Below are 22,489 nucleotides of genomic sequence, written 5' to 3' on the forward strand. Positions count from 1 at the left end.
TATGTGAATAAGAGACTATAAAGTAAGGAGATCAGCAGGACTGTAAAAGTGGGTGTGAGAGAAGAAAGTTTGCTAGTCAAACTTGATTTAAATTGACTGCCTTTGTAATAGCATGTGGCTGAATGTTTTGATCTATTTATAATGAATATTTTCAGGATTTGCTAATTTTTGAAAATTGGCAAGAAATACTCATTTTTTTCCTGTCTTGAGGTATGCCAAAAATAAAACTTGCTAGAATAAAAAAAAAGTGAAAGTGAAGGAATATCTTGTGTGTGCTAAAACACCTCCACTTAAAGAGTTTGATATCCACTAGAAAATGTTGTTCCTTTAAAAAGGGGACAAAGGGCATTTGATGCTTCTCACCTTTCACAGTTGTGACAATTCTCTTAGACATCTTAAATTCTCTGAGTGGAGATTTCTCATATTCTTCACAGTACACCTGTTTAAAAATTGTAGTCCACAGAAATCTGAAACTACAAAAGAAACTTTTCTCAAGATGATAAGTCACAAGGAGTGTAAATTACAGTTACTTCATTTGTGGGAGTTTTCCTATCACTTTTCAATTAATAAGACATCCTGGTTATGGGAATTTCAGTCTCACTGAAAAACTCAATTTTTCTTTGCAAATTAAATTTGCGTATGCAAGTTACAATTTGAGTTTAAGCTTAGGTCTACACTGATGGAGGGATAACAGGCAAACTGGAATTTGGTACTTGACCATACTTAGTCAGTGCAGGAAAAACAACAAAAAAAACTTCAGAAACTTTCTTACCATTGACAGGGGCTAGTGTCAATATTCCTTGTGGTTTTCCCTTATTGACTGTATCTACGCTATCACATAGCAAAATGTACACAACAGCAGAAAGTAGACATTTTACTCATAGTTTCTGCAAAATCTGAATAAAGATAAAGTTTTTCTACTATAAATAATGCCAAAGATGTGGTCTTATAGATGTATGCATTCTAAGGATCAGGGAAAGGCAGTGAAATAAAACTCTAAATTGAACAAAATTCAAGTAGTTTATCTTTTAACAGAAATATCTCCATAAACCATATCAATATAGAGGTGAACAGGGGTTGGACACAGTGGCTGAAAGCCCATAATTCCAGTGTTTTGGGAGGCCAAAATGGGAGGATGGCTTGAGAATAGGAGTTGGAGACCAGCTTCGGCAACATAGAAAGACCTCATCTCTACAAAAAAAAAAAAAAAAAAAATTAGCTGGGTCTGTTCATGTGTGCCTGTAGTCCTAGCTATTTGGGAGGCTGAGGTGGGAGGATTGGTCAAGCCCGGGAGTTGGAGGCTGTAGTGAGCTATGATTGTGCCACTGCACTTCAGCCGGGGTGACACAGCAAAAACCCTGTCTCTAAAAAAATTAAAAATATATAAACGTCAACAGGAAGAATCAATAACTAAGACAGCAACTGGAATTGACAAATTAATATCAATAAGCTTGAATCAACTAATGAGGATGGTTTTGTGTATGTGTGTGTGTCTGTGTGTGTGTGTGTGTGTGTGTGGGAGAGAGAGAGAGAGAGAGAGAAATATTGGTGAAGTAGTATTTTAATTCACTCACCAACATTCTATTGGGTGGCCGAATTCATAGAGGTATTTTATTAGAATCAGAAATTTCAGAATTTTAGAATCTATGTGTTAGCAAACTGTGTATTCATAGGTTCACAAGAGGTTCACAACCTCTTGTTCCTCATAAATCATTCTAGGAGAAAAAAAGATACCAACATAGCTGTAGCCCCTAAGTCATGAAGTGCATTTGACTGGTTCACAAAATATTAAATATAAAGGGTTACAACTTTTCAATTAAAAAATTTTTTATGATAAACATTAATGGAAAAAAACACTTATTTTAATAAAATTTGTGGAATTCATCATTGCTTTCAAAGAAATAACACCCTTATCTGTTATCTCTGTCAATCCAGGGATGAAGGTTCAGCTAGAAAAATAACTTTAACCCGTTATTGGACTGGTCGTTATTAAAGGCAGAGATACAACCCTAATCTGATCTCCCACTCTTCTGATTATGTATTTGTATTAAATACCTGATTATTTATTTAAAATTTTATTTACTCAAACTATGGAAACATTATTCAATTCTTCCTTTGTTTGCAAAGAAAGATTTTCTGGTCAAAATAGTAAACATTAATCCACAGAGGCAAAGCAAAAATATCAAAGATCTCTAGATAATATTAACTTTTATTCAAATTTCACAGTTTTTAATAAATGTATATTCAAAAGGAATGTGTGGCTGGGTGCGGTGGCTCATGCTTGTAATCCCAGCACTTTGGGAGGCCAAGGCGGGCAAATCATGAGGTCAGGAGTTCGAGACCAGCCTGGCCAACACAGTGAAACCCTGTCTCGACTAAAAATACAAAAATTAGCTGGGCATGGTGACGGGCACCTGAAATCCCAGCTACTCGGGAGGCTGAGGCAGGAGAATCACTTGAACCCGGGAGACGGAGGTTGCAGTGAGCCAAGATCGTGCCACTGCACTCCAGCCTGGGCGACAGAGCTAGACTCTATCTCAAAAAAAAAAAAAAGAGGAATGTGTGATGGATCTGGGCATTGATAAATCTATCACTAAGGTTCTATATTTATGGCATTTGATTAGCTATCCACATCACTTTATGAGGATATCTACTTTCTCAAGGTATTTTGGTCTTTGCTTTTAGATTAATAAAAAATGTAATAGTGGCTGAAGTATTTAAGGCACTCCCCTGGGACATGAAAAAAATAATAAAATTTAGGTTATCTGGCACTGTCCAAATAATTGTATACAGAAAGTAAAAGAAAATTCATGTATATTTGTGTTTATCTGCACTTACTGTAGCTGTCCTAATCTTTAGTCTTTAAATATAGAAGCCAATATGGAAGATTAAATAGATGATTAATGCTCATCCTTTATTAGAAGTCTCTTTAAAGCATATCTTATTTCCACGTTGATCATATTTATCTTTAGTAAAATTATAATTAATGTATAAGGTTTGTTTAATGGCTACAATTTCAGCTCATTTGTAAAATTTATCACAAATAACTTTTATAATTAAGTAACTTATAAAATCTCAGATTAAAGTAAATTATGTTACTTAGTCTCGACATTTTCTTATAAAACATATTCTTCTTCTGCCTTTGCCTTATCTGTTCTTGGCACTAACTTCTTCAGTCATTCACACTTCAAAAGCTTTGGACTATTTCCTCTTCCTTATACCCACATTCCAGATTAAACTTTAGACTTTTTTATCTTGCAATCTCTTTCTCTTCCAATCTTTCTTCCTACATCTTCCAGCTATTTATCAAAAACATTTAAAGACCTACTTCTTTCATGAACCTCTTCTTAATTCCATTACCTCAAAGTATTCACATTCTTTGGTACTATCATAGCACTTTGCTCTGTCCTTTGTCACTTAGCCTATTTAGTATAATATTATAATATTTATCTTCTACAAATCTTGTATTATCTCCCCTACATAAACTTAACATGTGCTTTATACACAGAGGGTGCTTAAAAAGTACAGATCAACTGGATGGATGAATGGATGGAAGAGGATGGAATATCTTAACAAAACACATTTTCCTTAAGTAAATTCACGCATGCTCCAAATTAAATACAGAATGTGAAGTATCTCTGAACTGTGCTGTTGAATATGGTAGCTACTAGCTACATGTGAGTATTTAAATTTTAATTGATTAAATTAAATTAAGAATTTAATTCCTCATTTGCACTAGCCACATTTCAAGTGGTTAATAGGCACAATTGGCTACCATATTGGACCATGCAGATAGTTTAATAAAATATTTTTATCATTAAGGAAAGTTCTATTGGATAGTACTGCTCTAGAAATTTTTGCTGGAGGAATGGATGAGAGAAACATGTCTATGGAATTCGAGGGAGATCATAATAACAAATAATAAGGCATAGGATTACCACTTCCCATAATAAAAAGTATGATTCATAGCCACTTATGATACAAGCAATTACCCTTCAAAGTTGAAGATTTATATTAGTATCATTATTTTCACTTTTCATTTAATCCATACTTTTTGCAACATCGATAATAGAAAACTCAAAATAATTTATGTAGGTAGGAAGATGTCATATTTTCCATATAAATATGCATTAAATGCTTTTAACAAGTCTGGATTAATTAGGATAAGAATACAACAGACTAGGCTGGCTTTTCAAAAATTTTAATAGCTTATTCCCTGTTAAAGCTAAGAAATACCTTCCAGTATACCCTACCTTCCAAAGTATCAGGGATTTTTTGTTTTTTAATCCAAGAGAGATTCATGAGATGATAAAACACAATCTTTATGTTCTTTGCTTCCCTTTTTCCAAAATCTAAAATTATTCAGAAATATTTAACCTTTTCTTGATTTGTAGCCATTGCAGCTAATTGGAGGATCCTGCCATATAATGACGGACCTCTGTCATGTGTTGTCTACTTGTTTAATTTAGATTTGTGGTTTCTTGAAATCCAACTGAAAGTGTTTGACCCCTCATAGGAAAATCCTGTTGTGAGTAAGAAGGATTCCACAGATCACATACCCGAGAGGTTTTGCCTCAGCTGCTCTCAACTTTGTAATCTTGTGAAGAAGCTGACAAGCTTGGGTGAGACAATGTTTTGCTATCCTCCTTAAAGAATTAGAAATTCCCCCCAAGAGAGTATGAATTGATAACGAGAGGCATTATAGCTAAGATCAGGTTCATAACTGAAAAAATTGAAATTGATATGTAGGTAATCAAGCATTTTTAGTGATGTATATTATGTGATTGCCATTCAAGGCAGGCATAACCATTTTCCTCAGAGTCAGGAAATAAATACCACTAGCCAATGGGGCTAGGATCACACCTATTCCATATAAATAGAACTTTGAATCTATCCTGTCTACTGTTTGATAAGCCTATGCAGATTCCCAATTTTATGTGTTAGGTTTATAAAACTGTTATAATGATCCAAGGAATAATATCAGTTGGTGGGGATTGTGTTTTTATTTAAGCTTTCATTAGCAGACAAATAAGGATAGCAGAGACTTCACTCCAGTTTTAATTCAAAAAATATTGTGTGCCTGCGTTTCAGAATCCTGGATGATTTGCTGCTAACAGCACTCTGAGGTCCTGCCATGGAACCTCCTATCTAGCGCAGCATTTGGGTTATTGAAGCCCTATCTTTTCAGTGCATCTATTTCATTTAAGTTTAAACTGATTACAATGTACTGGAGGCAAAGACCTTTTTCTTCCCCTCCCTCTTTTTATCCCCCACTTGACAGCTGATTGCAGAACACTATGAGGACTGAACGACAGTGGGTTTTAATTCAGATACTTCAAGGTGAGTTTCATATATATTAAATACCATATACGTTTCCTTTCCTCTGGGTCTTTTCAGGAGTAGTAATTTTATCTGAACTCCAATTTTTCATGTTTGAAGCTTTCATTTTCTTAAAAGATTTGTTTTGAGTTTAAAATGTTAACAGTGAGATTGGATGAGAGGAAGGGGAAGTCTATATTCCAATATACTGATATCGTGTAGGGAGAGATGTAAAACAACAACAACAAAAATCCCACAAATTATAGTAAGCATAATTTACCTTGATTGGCCTGGATGGCCACACATGTCGGCAGTGGATTGACAATTTCTAAAGAATTGACAGTTTACTGACGGTAAACAATGAAGTTGTAAAGGCCCCTCTGGATCGTGCAAAGATGTCTTTAGGACCATGAGTTATCAGTGTACTGAAAAATTCCAGAAGTGCCTATTTTCAGAATATTTGTTCTGAATACTACGAGCACCCTAGGTAGAGAGCCTGTTCTACCTCAGTTTTGCATTTCCAATGCGTGGTGTACAGAACATACTTTACAAATAGACACCAAACTAACAAGAGAGTATTCTAATGAATAAATATATAGACTTTATTGCACTTGTAGGAGTATGATTTGATTTAATAAACTAATAGGCTATCCCCCCCAAATCTCCATTTAGATGAATAAAAAATGTTTAGGATTCTATTTAATTAAACCAAATTTAGAAGTAATGTTCAGTTTTTTGCTTGGGAGGTTTTGATTTATTCAAAAATCATTTAAGTTTGTCCACTTAGTGATTAGTGTGTACTCCAGTGCACCCCCACAACTTTGTCACAATACTCCAGTAATGTAATACACTTAAAAATAATATATTTAAATTACTTGTCATACTTATTCTCAGTTTCTCTTGTCCATGTGGCAGAAGATACTGAAATATGTTCCCCTTGACATTGCTCAAAGAAGAAATCTCTTAAAAGTTCTAATCACCGTTAAATTTCTCAGGCATTTTAAGGTTTAGAGAAGAAAAGATTTAAACAACTTTTTACATGATTCTTTTTCTTGTTCCCTTCTATTCCCTCCATTACTCCTCTGTCACTTCCATCATTCTCTCCAAGTACATAAATCCACTCTTTATGGTGCCTGGGACCTCCCAGATCCAGTAAATCTTCCCACCCCCTCCCTTTACCTTTCATTCCTTCAAGTTTTCCGTTCATTGAAGTCATTCTCAGTTCCGTTAGTTTCCCCAGATTTCACCCTGTTCTCTTTGTGTGTCTATAATTCTTCCAAGTCTCTACCCAGTTTTTAAGTTCTCCACCTTTGTTGTCACCATAGTTTTCCCCAGTTAAGTTTTCATAACAACTTGTTGCTCAGACTCTATGAGTACTTCTTATTTTGTTACTTCGTCTCAGTGCTCAAAATCATTCCTTACCTCTCAATCATCCCTTTTCTCTCTTTAATACCTTCATTCTTTCCAAGTTTTCTCTGCCGTCTTTTCCATATCCTCTGCTCCTACCAGTTACCCCTTGTGCCTCACAGTTCTTCCCAAATTATCCAAGTACCTTGCAGGTAGTTGGAATATAACTCATCACATTATTTCCATATTTAGAAACAGCTTAAATTTACAAACTGCCATGAATAAAACAGTCTGTAGCTTAATCATTGACAGTTTAATATAATCTTATTCTTTATTGCGGCTTTATATACATACACCACATTTTATAGACCTGATATTTGTACCAGGTTTGGTTTTAAGAGAAGTTGAGATAGTAGAGGGGAGTTACAAAAAATTAACATTCAGATAGTAAAGCCAAATAAAGCCAAGGTGAAAATTTCTTATTCAACAAGACATTCAGCCCATTCAGTTCAAAACAATATTCTGTGTACTTTTTAAGGAGTGGAAGAAAAATAGACGAGTAATGGAATATTGCTAATTGAATATTGATGAGATTTGTTTCCATTTTAAAGTTAAAAAAAAAACAAAACTAATTGCTCTAAGACTTTTTCTTGCTGACTGCCGTCACCTCAGTTGTCATATTGTAACCACAAATCCCTTAAGCACTTACATTTAACCTTATCCTTACTCTTATGCTTATTCAAATTTTCCCCATGTGATGCTAATCTGAAAATTTCTTAGAGGAAATGAGTTTTGAATTGCTCTGAAGCAAATGATGACCTTTGATGACCAGAGAAGATGTGGAAAATATTATGGCTAGAGAGTAGATGTTGGCTCGGCTGAAGAGGAGAGGTCATGGATTATAAATTAAAGAGAAAGATATTTCTTAGAAGCAGCTAACTGAGGACCTTGAATGCTAGGCCTCAGAGTTTAGATTCTATAGATTTTGAAAGGTAATAAACATAGTTTTTTTGCTTTCAGTTTTTGTTGTTGTTGTTATCGGTTTGGTTTGGTTGTTATATATAATGTTTATCAGAATAATGAATACTTATTTTTCAACACCATAAAAATGTGGAAGTAGACCACAAAAAAGTACTGGTTGGATAGATAATATATTTGGAAATGCTTTGTTTTAAAAAAACCTTTTCTTCTGAATAAAAATAGAGAGGAGAAGCAGTCCTTACGTGAAATCTCTCTTTAACAGTTCCTCTTGAAAATTAGCAGCTGTACTTAGTGAAAAATTATGAAGGTGCAATGTTGTTGTCAGCTGTAACAGGTTTTAATTATCTTTTTTATTTTAAAGTGATCAAATTTAAAGATGTCAAATTTTTATTATTTTCAGGACAAAATCATGATGCCATAGTTCACATATTTTAGTTGCAAATATTGTTTCAAAATGCACTTGATTTTGTGAGGTGTTTGCTTTAATATTTTCAACACAGTGCTGGATTACAGGGTTTCAAGATATATTGCACGTATCCAATTAAAATAACTCCCCACTTTCCCTAATTTATACTTGTTCTTTAAAAATTTAAATATTAATTAAAATCATCTAATAAGTTAACATGTTCCCTGTTTTATCAAAAACATTCATTGTTCAGTTTAAGCACTTGAAAACCAATCATAATAATATCTAAAGATAAATGTCATTGGGATATGTCTTTCTCAAAAATGTTATGAAGGGTTATAAAATTTTGAAAGAAAATTTTATTACCAAAATATTACCAAACATACCTTGAAAGTCGAATATAATCATTCCTCTTTTAAAATAAGCTTTTTAATCTAAATTACACGAAAAAATTTTGTTGCCAAGCTGGGACGATTATAAAATCACTAACTACCTAAAACAGAGCACACAGTCTTTAAACCTTATAAACATAATTTTAAATCTGAAAATTATATGAAATATGCATTTGATAAAAAGACATTTTGACTTCGCATGTGGGATTGTGATGTAAGATCTTTTAAAGCTGTAGCATTGCTCATAATTGAGATCCATTATGCAAATGATTATGTATTTATGATTAAACCTTCTTTCAATCACAGATGGCTAGAACAAGAAAAGATCTTAGAGATAAATCCCAAGGCTACTCACCCTCAGTGAGTAAAATGAAGCACAGAATGAATAAATGACTTGTCCAAAGTCACAGCTACCTAAAGGCATAGTTAATACTAGAATTCAAGTCCAGTTAGTTTCTCCCACAGGATTAGACTTGTCTTTGTGAGTGCAGGATATACAAATACCTTTATTTTTTTTAGTTTATAATAACAATATCAACAATTACAAATACACGTAACATTAATGTTCCAGGAACTGTTCTAAGTACTTTACATATATTAACTCATTTAGTGTACACAATAACACTATAAGGTAGACACAATTGTTAACCCTGTTTTACACAAAGGTACAGAGAATTTAAATAACTTGCATAAAGTCACACAGCTAGTGAGTGGTGGATCTTGGATTTATTATAAAACAATACAGTCTAGCTCCATACCTCATGCTAGGACTTCTTCAAAAAATTTAAATTTCTTATTGCCAGGATAGTTTATATTTGGATATAACAACATTTTATGACTTTACTTTTTCAGTAGGGTATAAAAACATTTTTTAGTATTGGGAATTAATGACTGTCTCAATTTCCATATCATATACATTTTTCAATAGCTTTAAATGAATAGTCTTGCTACAATGGATGTGAAGCCCTGAATGAATGGTTTGTCTGAAATCATCAATATTGTTCATTAAGACAGTTGCAAAAAAAGATCTCTATGGAGTCTTTCAGTTCATTCTCTATATGAAAAAATTTTTCATTTATTTTTAAAACTAGAAAATCAAACCGAAAGTATATTTAAATAATGTCTCTATGAAATGTCTTCTGTGAGAATGGTAAAATGAGCTATCAACTAATTATTTTTTCATATACTTGGTAATGACTATGTGAACAAAATTGATTTTGCATTTTCTCATTAATGTGGCACACAACACAGAAATAAAAGTCCTATTTTTTTCTAGCTTGTTTTAGTCTGTGGGCTTAATTGCTAGTTTGAAAGTAATATTAGGTAATATCTTACTCTGTAAGAAAGCATATTTTGACATGTTGACGTGTTAATATATTGACACATGGGAAAGGAATAAGTAAATGTAAATGAAAAGTAATTAAGCAACATTATATAGTGGATATGGGAAAGGTAAAAAATTATCCCAGCACTTTGGGAGGCTGAGGTGGGTGGATCACCTGAGGTCAGGAGTTTGAGATCAGCCTGGCCAACATGGTGAAGCCCCGTCTCTACCAAAAATACAAAAATTAACTGGGCGTGATGGTGGGCGCCTGTAATCCCAGCTACTTGGGAGGCTGAGGCAGGAGAATCACTTGAACCCGGGAGGCGGAGGTTGCAGTGAGCCAAGATTGCACCACTGCACTCCAGCCTGGGCAATAGAGTGAGACTCAGTCCTCCCCCCCCAAAAAAAATCCCCAATATGCAAAATGCCTATATAAGTTTGTTTTATGTATAATTATGTAATAAATTCTGAAAATTATCATAAAATTAAAAATATTAGAATATAAGATCTTCCATACATTGCCCCAATTTGTTCATTCCTGTTCAAATAGAATGGAAAGACAAACTAAAATGGAGAAGGGCTGACTCGTAAGAAATAGCAATGAATTCCTTTTCTTTTCATTTTTTTAGGGAAGAAACGGATTGGGAACAAGACTATATGTTGTATAGGGAACATTGAAGGATTCTATTTCCATTTCAGTGCTTAATGGTTTTTACTAGTGATTTAACGTTTTTCTCTACGTTTTTAAAACTCTCAGAGTCTTTGGCTTCATTAAATATTATTTCTTTATAAAACATATATTATATGATAATACAAAAAATGTTAAATCGGTGGTATTCATTAAGACTGTATCCAGCACTGTGGAGAACTTGGAGGTCAAGGGAAAGTCTGCACAAAAGTAGAAATGTGAGGAAATTTGTGAACTGTGTTAGCCAATGTATATTAGTGCTCTGAGCATATATTTAAGGAAGGATGAGGCAATGTGGGCTGAGGGACATTGGAGATGGATTAAGAGTGAAAGGGTAATTGGCTATGTTAGAAAACAGTGGCTTGCGTTGCATGATTCTGTATCACAGGTACTTATTTATAGTGTGCATGCATATGTGATATTGCATAAAGCAAGACAGTGATGAAGTTACATAGTTGTCTATTAGGATATTTGCCCTATACCCTTCAGTTTTCTGTTTGAGGTTTTTGAAGGATTAATGATTTCTATCATGCATCATATTCTTCATACTATCTGTATAAGGATTATGATGGTGATAAATGAGAAGAACATGGTGAGTATTCCAAACTCCTGTGGACCCTACCCAATATACTAAAGATTACCAAGTAGAGAGTTATTTTGGTATATTACCACTTCATCAGTTTTATGTCTCAGATACAGTGCATTTATTTATATAGCATATCACATAGGTTGTATTGGGATCATATAATGTTTTATGAAATAATTCTATCTTAAGATACTATTTACTTATAACTATAAAACTGTGCATTTTTGTTCTCTCAGAGGATCTGGAACAGTGTGATTTCTAACTTAAAATGAGGGGAGATTTGATTGTTTCTTCTTGAGTTAACAAGTTACCAATCTCTTAAAAATATTCACTGCCTAATAGTTTCAAAATTTAGAATCATAAAATACTACTCATTCCTAAATGATTCAAGAATACATTTTACTGTACTATTTAATTTTATACTTTTTTTGTCCCCTGCCTATGAATTGGATATTGTAGCCATCATTTCACTGTCCTGGGTGCAGGCATAGCTGAAGGTTACTGACCTTCTGATCTAGATTAATACTGTCCAACAGAACTTTCTGTAGTAATAGAAATATTCCATAATCTGTGCTGTCCAGTGCTTAAGTCCTTAGCCACATTGGACAATTGAGCACTTAAAATGTGCTTAGTACAACTAAGGGATTGAATTTTTAATCTGACTTAAATTTAATTTTAACAGCTACACACAGCAAGAGGTACTATATTGGACTGCACGGCTCTAGATGCTTATAGTCTAAATATAACTATTGTATGGAAAAGAGAGTTCTTTTCTCAAGGCATAATCAATCACCTTCGTTTCTAATTTTGTTCTTGTGCTATCTATAAATCAAGTCCTGATGCAAAGTAATTTCATCATGAAGAGCACTGGTCTTTATTTTCCAGGGTTGTCAGGTTATATAAAGAATTAATGTACCCTGTGATCGCAATTTCCTAGAGTGAGTGCCGGTTTTAGCAAGTGTAAAATAGTTGTGTTTGTTGTAGCTTCTTCTATGATATCTATTAAGAAGTTGGATATCTCTGAAAAGAAAATATAAAATATTTCAGCATTTCTAATATTTTCTGGAATAGGAAAATATTTTACATTTATCAGCTATATAGAAATTATAATTTAAAATGAAATACTGGCCATTTTCACATATTTTGTACTCTGTGACAAACTGAAATCATTACAGAGTAAGTTGTAATTCTAAAAACCAAAAAGTCTCACAAGTAATTGGAGCCTCTAGTACCTAATCAAAAGAATGGTGTCTTTATTTTCTTTTTTTGTAATCTCTTTTTCTAAACCAATGTGAAATCAAATTACGTTTTTTATAAGCAGTGCAATAGCTAAATAAAAATAACAATAACCGCAAATGCATTAAGAATATTTTTTTATCTGAATGTATTACTCACTTAAAACAGCATTGGTGGACTGGGCACGATGGCTCACGCCTGTAATCCCAGCACTTTGGGAGGCCGAGGCCGGTGGATCATGAGGTCAGGAGATCAAAACCATCCTGGCTAACATAGTGAAACCCCATCTCTACTAAAAAAATACAAAAAATTAGCCGGGCATGGTGGCACATGCCTGTAGTCCCAGCTACTCGGGAGGCTGAGGCAGGAGAATCTCTTGAACCTGGGAGGTTGCAGTGAGCCAAAATCGCACCACTGCACTCCAGCCTGGGTGACAGAGCAAGACTCCATCTCAAAAAAAAAAAAAAAAAAAAAAAAAAATGCATTGGTATGGAACGCAGTGAAATTTCTATTTTGGGACTGCCTTAATGTGAGATTAACCCTGATCACACCACTTGCATTTCAACTATCGTTTAGTATGATGGCATTTCAATTGGCAATTTTCCTTACAATGATCTGTCTACACATGCACGCACATAAATGCACACTAGGGCATATGTTCACAGTGAAACACAAGGACTATTATTTTAAACATACAAATAAAGTATCTCATGAATATTTCTCAATTACAATTTGGCTAGTGTTTGTTAGTCCAGCAAGAAATACTGTATCCAACTCTGTAGAGGCAGAACTTGTATATTCTTGATTTCCCATTTGACGGTTACTTAGAATTGTTTTGAGGTTAATGCACTTCTTGATTTAAAAATAAAAGGGGAGTTGCATTTCATTCTTCTTCCAGTATACTAGTATGTTACCCCTTTGAAGGCTCGTTCTTGTGGTGAGAAGGCATGGAATATGCTGAATGAAGGCTAATGATAAAAGAAATCATTTTTCTTTTCTTAAGGAGTTGGAGTGGGGTTTGTGGTTGTCCTAAGTGGGAAACAGAAAAAAAAATTTAAAGAAGAGGAATCTAAAAATATTGTGAAAACATGTAGGATTAGTTAAATTAATTTAAATATTTTACTTACTAATAGTTTGAAAAACTGATTTCCTAAGAACCACTTAGTATAATTTGTAGTGAAAATAACTACAGGTGAAGATCATGCATAAAATATACTCTTACCAGAAAACTTTAGGTTTTTGAATAAAATGGAACTCATAAAATAATGAACACTCCAAGTTATTATAAATCACTCCTATTATTTCTTGAAGTCTTTGCCAGTTCTTGTAGTGATATATTCTTGGAGGAAAAGGTTTAAAACAAAAGAATTGGTGACCCGAATCTCCAGCAAACATTTCTTAAGCACTTATTGTGTATTTGGTACAGTGCCCATGAACTGCTAAGTTAAATATAATGTCTTAAAATTGTTGGTGTATATTTGGAATGATTCATTTGCTTTGAGTTGAGATTCGTAATATAAAATATTATGGATCTATACAGTTGTTTCCATTTAAAACTGATATTTATGGAGAATAAGTTTTATATCTAAATTGTTATTTTTGAAGAGCTAAATCTTTGTGTATTATGTAGGGAGTTATCTTGAGAAATATCCAATTTTTACTGCTTATCTTTTTGCACTTTCAAATATACTAATACTTTTGGAGCAGGACCCAACAGGCCTTCTCTAAAATTAAGTTTTCTCACATGTAGCAAGGTTATTTTGAATGCCCAAATTGAAGTTTAAATGGTTAATATTACATTTATATTTGGAGTTAAAATGTATTAAGACACAGTTGAAATAGTAACTCATTATAAGTATGAAGAATATTGCTAAATAGAGAAAACATTTTCTTATGTATTTACCTAGATGAAAGAGAAAGGAAAAATTATACAAACACTAACATTTATACCTTATCTTTGTATGAACATCTTGTAAATACATTTGAATTTTCTCTTGTAGATGCTATTCCTTCATGAAAACCAGGCTGAACCCAGTACATGCTTTTATTGTGAAACTAAGGAACACACAAAAAGTAGGGTTTATTTTAACTTATAAATGTAAATTCCATTTTACTTATTTTTTAATGGGAAAAATATTTACTTTATTTCTTTAACTTTTATTTTAGGTTCAGGTATGCATGTGCAGGTTTGTTATATAGGTAAACTCATGCCACAGGAGTTTGTTATACAAATTATCTCATCACCCAGGTACTAAGACTAGTACTCAATTTTTTTTTCTGCTCTTCTCCCTCCTCCCACACTCCATGCTCAATTAGTCCCCAGAGTCTGTTGTTCCCTTTTTTGTGTCTATCAGTTCTCATCATTTACATCCCACTTAAAAGTGAGAACATTCAATATTTGTTTTTCTGTTCCTTCATTAGTTTGCTAAGGATAATGGCCTCCAGTTCCATCCATGGTCTTGCAAAGGACATGATCTCCTTAGTTTTTATTGCTGCATAGTATTCCATGATGTATATGTACCACATTTTCTTTATTCAGTCTGTTATTGATGGACATTTAGGTTGATTCTATGTATTTACTATTGTGAATAGTGCTGCAGTGAACATTTGTGTGCATGTGTCTTTATGGTAAAATGATTTATATCCCTCTGGGTAGTTACCCAGTAATGGGATTACTGGTCAAATAGTAGTTCTGGTTTTACCTCTTTGAGGAATCGCTATGCTGCTTCCCACTATAGTTGAACTAATTTACACTCCCACCAACATTGTAAAAGTATTCTCTTTTCTCTGCAACCTCGCCAGCATCTGTTATTTTTGACTTGTTAATAGTAGCCATTCTGACTACTGTGAGATGATATCTCACTGAGGTTTTGATTTGCATTTCTCTAGTGATCAGTGATATTGAGCTTTTTTTCATATGCTTGCTGGCCACATGTAAGTCTTCTTTTGAAAAGTGTCTCCTCATGTCCTTTGCCTACTTGTTCACGGGGTTGTTTTTTTCCTGTAAACTTAAGTTCCTTATAAATACTGGATATTAGACCTTTGTCAGATGCATAGTTAGCAAATATTTTCTCCCATTCTGTAGACTGTCTGTTTACTCTGTTGATAGTTTCTTTTGCTCTGCAGAAGCTCTTAAATTTAATTAGATCCCATTGTCAATTTTGCTTTTGTTGTGATTGTTTTTGGCATGTTCATCATGAAATCTTTGCCACTTCCTTTGTCCAGGATGGAATTCCCTAGGTTGTCTTCCTAGGTTTTATAGTTTTGGGTTTTATGGATATTTAATTCATCTTGAGTTGATTTTTGTACATGGTGTAAGAAAGGGGTCCATTTTCAGTTGTCTGCACATGGCTACCCAGATGTCCCAGCCCGATTTGTTGTGTAAGGAGTCCTTTCCCTATTGCTTGTTTTCTTCAGCTTTGTGGATGATCACGTGGTTATAGGTGTGTGGCCTTATATCTGGGCTCTCTATTCTGTTCTATTCATCTATGTGTCTGTTTCTGCACCAGTACCATTACTGTAGCCCTGTAGTATAGTTTGAAGTCAGGTAATGTGATGCCTCATGTTTTGTTCTTTTTGCTTAGGATTGCCTTGGCTATTTGGGGTCTTTTTCTGTTCCATATGAATTTTAACATAGTTTTTTTCTACTTCTGTGAAGAATGTCATTGGTAGTTTCATAGGAATAACAATCTGTAAATTGTTTTGGGTAGTATCCCATTTTAATGATATTTATTCTTTCTATCCATGAAGTAGTGTTTGATTATACTTATTAATGTAAATTCCATTTTAAAAGGCAGAATTCTTTTTTTTTTTTTTTTTTTTGAGATGGAGTCTCGCTCTGTCACCCAGGCTGGAGTGCAGTGGAATGATTTCAGCTCACTACAAGCTCCACCTCCCAGGTTCACACCATTCTCCTGCTTCAGCCTCCCGCATAGCTGGGACTACAGGCGCCCACCACCAGGCCCGGCTAATTTTTTGTATTTTTTAGTAGAGACGGGGTTTCACCGTGTTAGCCAGGATGGTCTCGATCTCCTGACCTCGTGATCTGCCCGCCTCGGCCAAAAGGCAGAATTCTTTATCATTTTTTCTACTCTAAGTGTATCACAACTGAAGATTCGAAATATGGTTTGTGTGTTTCACATTTATGGTTCAGTTGTTTTTCAATTCATTTATTAATTAATGTTGTCATTTTTAATTGGTTATCCATCTTTTTGGTTTTGAGGTGACACAAAACAAAAATCACAGAAATAATATTAAAATATGTGTAAAAAAGTGAGAACCAAAATGAGAAGGAATATTGTTGAATCTTTAGGCTGAGGCATCTGTTATTAGGCAGTTGATAAACCAAGTCGTAAGATTAGTTTTAAAAGGTTGCTATGTCATTTTTGCTTAGCGTTCTAGGATGTGTAGTTACTGATTATGGATTGTGCAACTCCAAAGTCATCTTAATAGGAAGAGCTTCATTGTCTCATGGGGTGAATGAATGCAACTATTAAAGTCATTTCTCTGTTCCTTGGAACAATAAATTGATGGATATAATTCATTTTCTGATTATTAATATCTTACCTTGATTTGTTTTACAGACCATCAACTTGGATCTTGTTTTTAGCCATCATTTCCAAGATTCTTGTGCTATATCTCATTTGCTTTCAACTGTCGATTTTACTGCATTGTAATTTGATAATTTAGAACCCAACACAAAAAATAAATTAAGTCGTGCTAGAATATGCACTGTACGTATATAGGGGAGTGATCTGATAAAGTGCTTTGTGCAGATATTGCAATTAGTACTGAAGTTTGGGGAGGTGAGCAATCAATAGTAAAATATTAATTGGTCTTTCTATATAGATATTTAGACACTAATATGATAGATATATTACTACCTGTTTTCTTGTACTGTTTTATTAATTCATGGAATAGTGACTAATAGAAGTATTATTTAGCCTTATATATAAAACTCATAGATATAATACTACCTGTTTTCCTGTACTGTTTTATTAATTCATGGAATAGTGACTAATAGAAGTATTACTTATCCTTATATATAAAACTCAAAATAGGCTTTTCAACAAATACCCAGTGAAGACACAAATATGTATATGTTACACACACACACACACACACACACAATTATATATATATATGAAGAAACCACATTTGTTAACAAATGACTAAAATTGTCATGCCTGACCCCTCCATTATTGAACATCACCTCTCCATGCCCCTTGATCTCTTTAATTTTATGATGCTATACCACCTCCATAATTTCACCCATGAATAATAGATTCCAAGCCCATCACTTTCTGTTTCTTTCTCTTTTCTTCTGCAAACACTTTTCCTTTACACATGAGGGACCTTTGGTTACCTTCTTAAAATGTGATCATCTAGAGAATTTACAGAATGTGAAATTAATGCCTATTTGATAAAAAATAATATATAAAGCAATGCCTACAGATATTTATATATATCACATAGTTGTTATACAGATTAAATGAAATAACTGATTTAAAATCACGTAAAGCAATCCAAATACTACACAGAGTGGAAATTATCCTTTGAACTTTGACAAATTTAGGACTTATTTATTATGATAATCTGGTACTTGTTGACAAAGTACAGTAAAATAATTATTAGATACTGAAACAAGCAATATTACATTCACCCTGAGGCAATAGAAGAATGTGTGATGATAGACAAACGTTATATTTTTGCCATGAAGAATGTGTCTCTTGCTTGCTTATTATGTAAAGCCATGTTTCAAATGTTCCCTAAATCATATATCAAAATTCCAGAAAACTTAATATAGAAGAGCAACCTTTAGAATTTGTCTTATAAGTGCTATTTGAGCTTGATTATTATCAGATTTTGAAACCCTGTTAGAGAACACCACACTAACTGTTGTTGGAATGCTAGAATGAATCAGCAAACAATAAACAATTTGGAGAGGGAAGCAGCATTGATGGAATCCACTTCTCAGAGAGGTTTAGACCCAAATGTGAAAAATTAGACATGTACAATAAGTACAATAAGCAAGCTGTTTGTGGAATAAAATTTAACAAACCAGTCTTATATAATTACTGTGCTTTATTAAATTTTTTATTTTGACATCTCAAGTTTCAGAATACACAGGAAATAATTATATAAAATTGGACAGCCAATGCCCTTGCCCGCCTCTGCTTGCTGTGGTCAGTTCCTCTGAAAATACTAAGTTTATCAGTTGCTCCAATTTGTCTTTCTCCCAATGTGGTTACTTTTCTTGCAATGTTCTAGATTCCTGTCAACCTCAAGAACTACCTTATTGTTTACCCAGGCTGTAAAAGAAGCTTTGCTTGTATTTGAGACCAAGAACACAACAGTAGTGACCACCTAATATATTATGGCTGTTAAATGGTGTATTTTTGACTTCATGAAACACTGAAATAATTGGAATGATGAGATCTAAGTGGAGTTAGGATAATGGGCAGCAGATAGATATTTCTTATCTTCATGTAATACTTAAATTTGTACTATTGTAGAAATTGTACAAAAATTGTAGCATATAAGCCATTCACTCATGTGTTTGTTGTTGTAGTGTATAATCCAGTAATTCACATAGAATTCATTTAAATATATTACAAATGAAACCAGCACTATAATGAAGAAAAAATTTAAAAAATATTAGGGAAATTATGCCTTGAAATTCTTCTGACAAAGCATTTGAACATTAATTGTGTGGTTTGAAATTTCTAGAATTGCATATAGTAGATGCCTAGCTCCCTTACCTACTCAGAGATGATAAAATGAACTTCCATTTTTGCTTTATATATCTTTAAATTTTCAGAGATGCTTATTTTATTTCTGCTTTTGCTTTCTCTAATTGTCATTATTGTGTCCCTCTAAATACAACTATTGCTTACCCAACCATGATGTCTTGCTGATAAAGGGCATCACTTAAATAGCATGGGCACTACTGGAACTTGTCAAAAATTTTAGTTCTTTATATCTTCTTTTGTGTTGTTTCCTTTATCAATTTCCAAACTAACATTAATCTATAGTAGGAGTGGGTTGTAGGAGAAGGGCAAAGAAATTTAAGGTTATCTTGTCACATGTTTCATGAGACAGAAAAATTAGAATGTAATTTACATACATTAAGATACGTATGTAGGCATATTTTCCCTGGATATCTGAGTTAAATGTGCCATGCTTCCATAAGACTAAGCAGTGATTATTTATATCCATATTTAGTAGCTAAATTTCTGTACTGTTCATTCAAAGAATTAAACTCAGCATTTTCAAAGAAAACTTAATAAATTTTAAAGATAATAAATTTTCAAGTGGCAAATGTGAGGGTTGAAATCAAAATCTGGAGATTGAGGTTACTTAAACATGCATGTTCACATCCTGGTAGAAGCAGAGATGAGTTCATTATACAGTAATTGAACATTGAATTAAAGACATACTAGAATATATTATCAAATATAAACTCTGTTTTGTTCACTGATGTACCTTCGGTGTCTAGAACTGTGCTTGACATATAAAAATTGCTTAATAGGTATTTGTTGAATAAGTGGCTAAACCTCCATGAATTCATTTCATCTCAAACTCTTTATTAACTAGAGGGTGAACATTCCTTCTAGGTTGGCAACACATATATTCACTTAAGCTTTAGAAATGGTATTTTTTTCTCAAAATTTCTTACCCGTTTTTAAAACCACTGAATGAATTTCCAGTTATGAAACACATTTTAAAATGTTTTATATGATGATGGTATTGTGGAAGACAGTGTGGCAGTTCCTCAAGGATCTAGAACTAGAAATACCATTTGACCCAGCCATCCCATTACTGGGTATATACCCAAAGGATTATAAATCATGCTGCTATAAAGACACACGCACACGTATGTTTATTGTGGCACTATTCACAATAGCAAAGACTTGGAACCAACCCAAATGTCCATCAATGATAGACTGGATTAAGAAAATGTGGCACATGGAATACTATGCAGCCATAAAAAAGGATGAGTTCATGTCCTTTTTAAGGACAAGGATGAAGCTGGAAACCATCATTCTGAGCAAACTATTGCAAGGACAGAAAACTAAACACTGCATGTCCTCACTCATAGGTGGGAATTGAACAATGAGAACACTTGGACACAGGGTGGGGAACATCACACACTGGGGCCTGTTGTGGGGTGGGGGGAGGGGGGAGGGATAGCATTAGGAGATATACCTAATGTTAAATGATGAGTTAATGGGTGCAGCACATCAACATGGCACATGTATACATATGTAGCAAACCTGCATGTACCCTAGAACTTAAAGTATAATTAAAAAAATAAAAAATAAAGATAGAGTAGAACAGATTTAGAATGGATTGGGAGAGGGTGACTTCTTGGAACTAGATTGCTCTATTAATTCTTTCTGTTGTGTAGAGATATTGCAACATGCATGCAATGCTTTTATTTCTTTATTTTGCTTTTCTTTTTGGGGGGTTATCCCAGGAATTCAAGGTTGTTTTATCTTATTTTTTTAATTTAACTTTTATTCTGAGTTCAGGGGTACATGTGCATGTTTATATAAGTAAACTTGTGCAATGGGGGTTTGTTGTACAGATTATTTCATCACCCAGGTATTAAGCCTAGTACCCATTAGTTATTTTTCCTGATCCTCTCCCTCCTCCCATCTTCCAGCCTCCAATAGGCCCCAGTGTGTGTTGTTTCCCTGTATATGTCCATGAGTTCTCATCATTTAGCTCCCACTTCTAAGTGAGAATATCCTGCAATGTTTTTAAAAACAGTCTGTAGTATTCTTCTGCCAGTTGTAATAATGTGTAATACCTAAGGGTAAGATAAGAATAGAGCGATAATTTTAATTCCAATTGTCACTGCCCCATTTTTATTTCTGCTTATGTTTGCATGACATTTATAAAATCACATAAACATCCAAAACTTCTTAGATATGCTAGATTCACAGCATATAGAACACATATATCTGTGCATATTAGCTGGTAGTATCAATGGGGTATTTTTAATCTCAACTTCATAACAGAGTATAAAACCAAAAATTCACAAGACTGAATTTTGAGCAAGTTTTTATATTATGTAATCCCAATGCACATCATTGTACAAATGATGCTAAAAATACTATACCACAGGCACCAGTGTTTTTGTGTTGTTTACTAGGATAAAGAATGTCTTCAGCTCTAGCATTATTCACTATCATAAATAACATATTTTATATATGATACCAACTGCTTAACATAGGAAAGTCGCTGGATTCATAATATATGTTTTTAAAATTTTGTGATAAAAATTAATGAGATGTTTTAAGTCTACTCCTGACCTAAACTATCTCGATTGTTGCAACAGATGCATTTATTTGATTATTGATTGTAAATAGGAAGATTTCTTTTTTTCCAATTTTGTGTCTTCCAACATTGGCATATGCATATTTTAAAAAATGTGGATGTGTAGCTATGCAATGGGACAGTTATTTCATATAACACATTGCTTGGCATAATCAGAGCACAATATCCATAACAAGTTATTTATATCCTGTAGTCCTGTTTTTAGAACAATTACTAAAACTTGTTGATGTTATCGATTACCAATAAATATTGATAAATTCCTTAATTGGATACCTATATACATTAATACATTTCTGGAATGGAATTTTAAATAACCATCTGACCACTGAGTTTTCAAAACTGCCAAATACCTTAATAGTTGCATTAACCTTCATTTAATTATAAAAGTATAACATCTGATAGGCTTTAGCTCAGTGTGATACAAATTTAATTTTGTTTATATAATATGTCATCTGCAAATACTATCCAGAAGAAGCACATCAGAATGTTTAATTATACTAGAGATTAAAAGATATTTAACATATAAACTTGAGGATAAATAAAATAGAGAATAAGAATTGAGAATTACGAAAGTGAAGATAAAATTTGCAGATTTTAAGAAAATCAAAATTCCTCATTGAACTTTGTCAGAAAAGTTCAAGAACTGAAATAATTTTAAAGCTTTCAGTGAGTGAAAAATAATAGGGAGAAGTAGCAAGAGAGATTGATTTTTGACTCACTTTCAACTCGGTACAGTTTTTAAATGCCTTTCTTATTTTCAAGCCCTTCTCAAGCTGTTCCTTGAAGTTGTATAATTCCTGTTAGTCTATAGATGTGAAAACCCATTTTTATATGAACTACTTTCTGCGTTCTATAAACATAAATT

The 22,489-nt window shown here is 33.3% G+C and overlaps 1 protein-coding gene across 1 annotated transcript in view; it reads left to right on the forward strand.

Annotated features, from left to right (window-relative positions):
- PCDH11X (protocadherin 11 X-linked) overlaps nt 1–22,489 on the forward strand; it is a 793,868-nt gene that overhangs the window by 25,044 nt on the left and 746,335 nt on the right. The window lies entirely within an intron of this gene.

Source organism: Symphalangus syndactylus, chromosome X (assembly GCF_028878055.3).
Source record: "Symphalangus syndactylus isolate Jambi chromosome X, NHGRI_mSymSyn1-v2.1_pri, whole genome shotgun sequence".
NCBI classification, from domain to species: Eukaryota; Metazoa; Chordata; class Mammalia; order Primates; family Hylobatidae; genus Symphalangus; species Symphalangus syndactylus.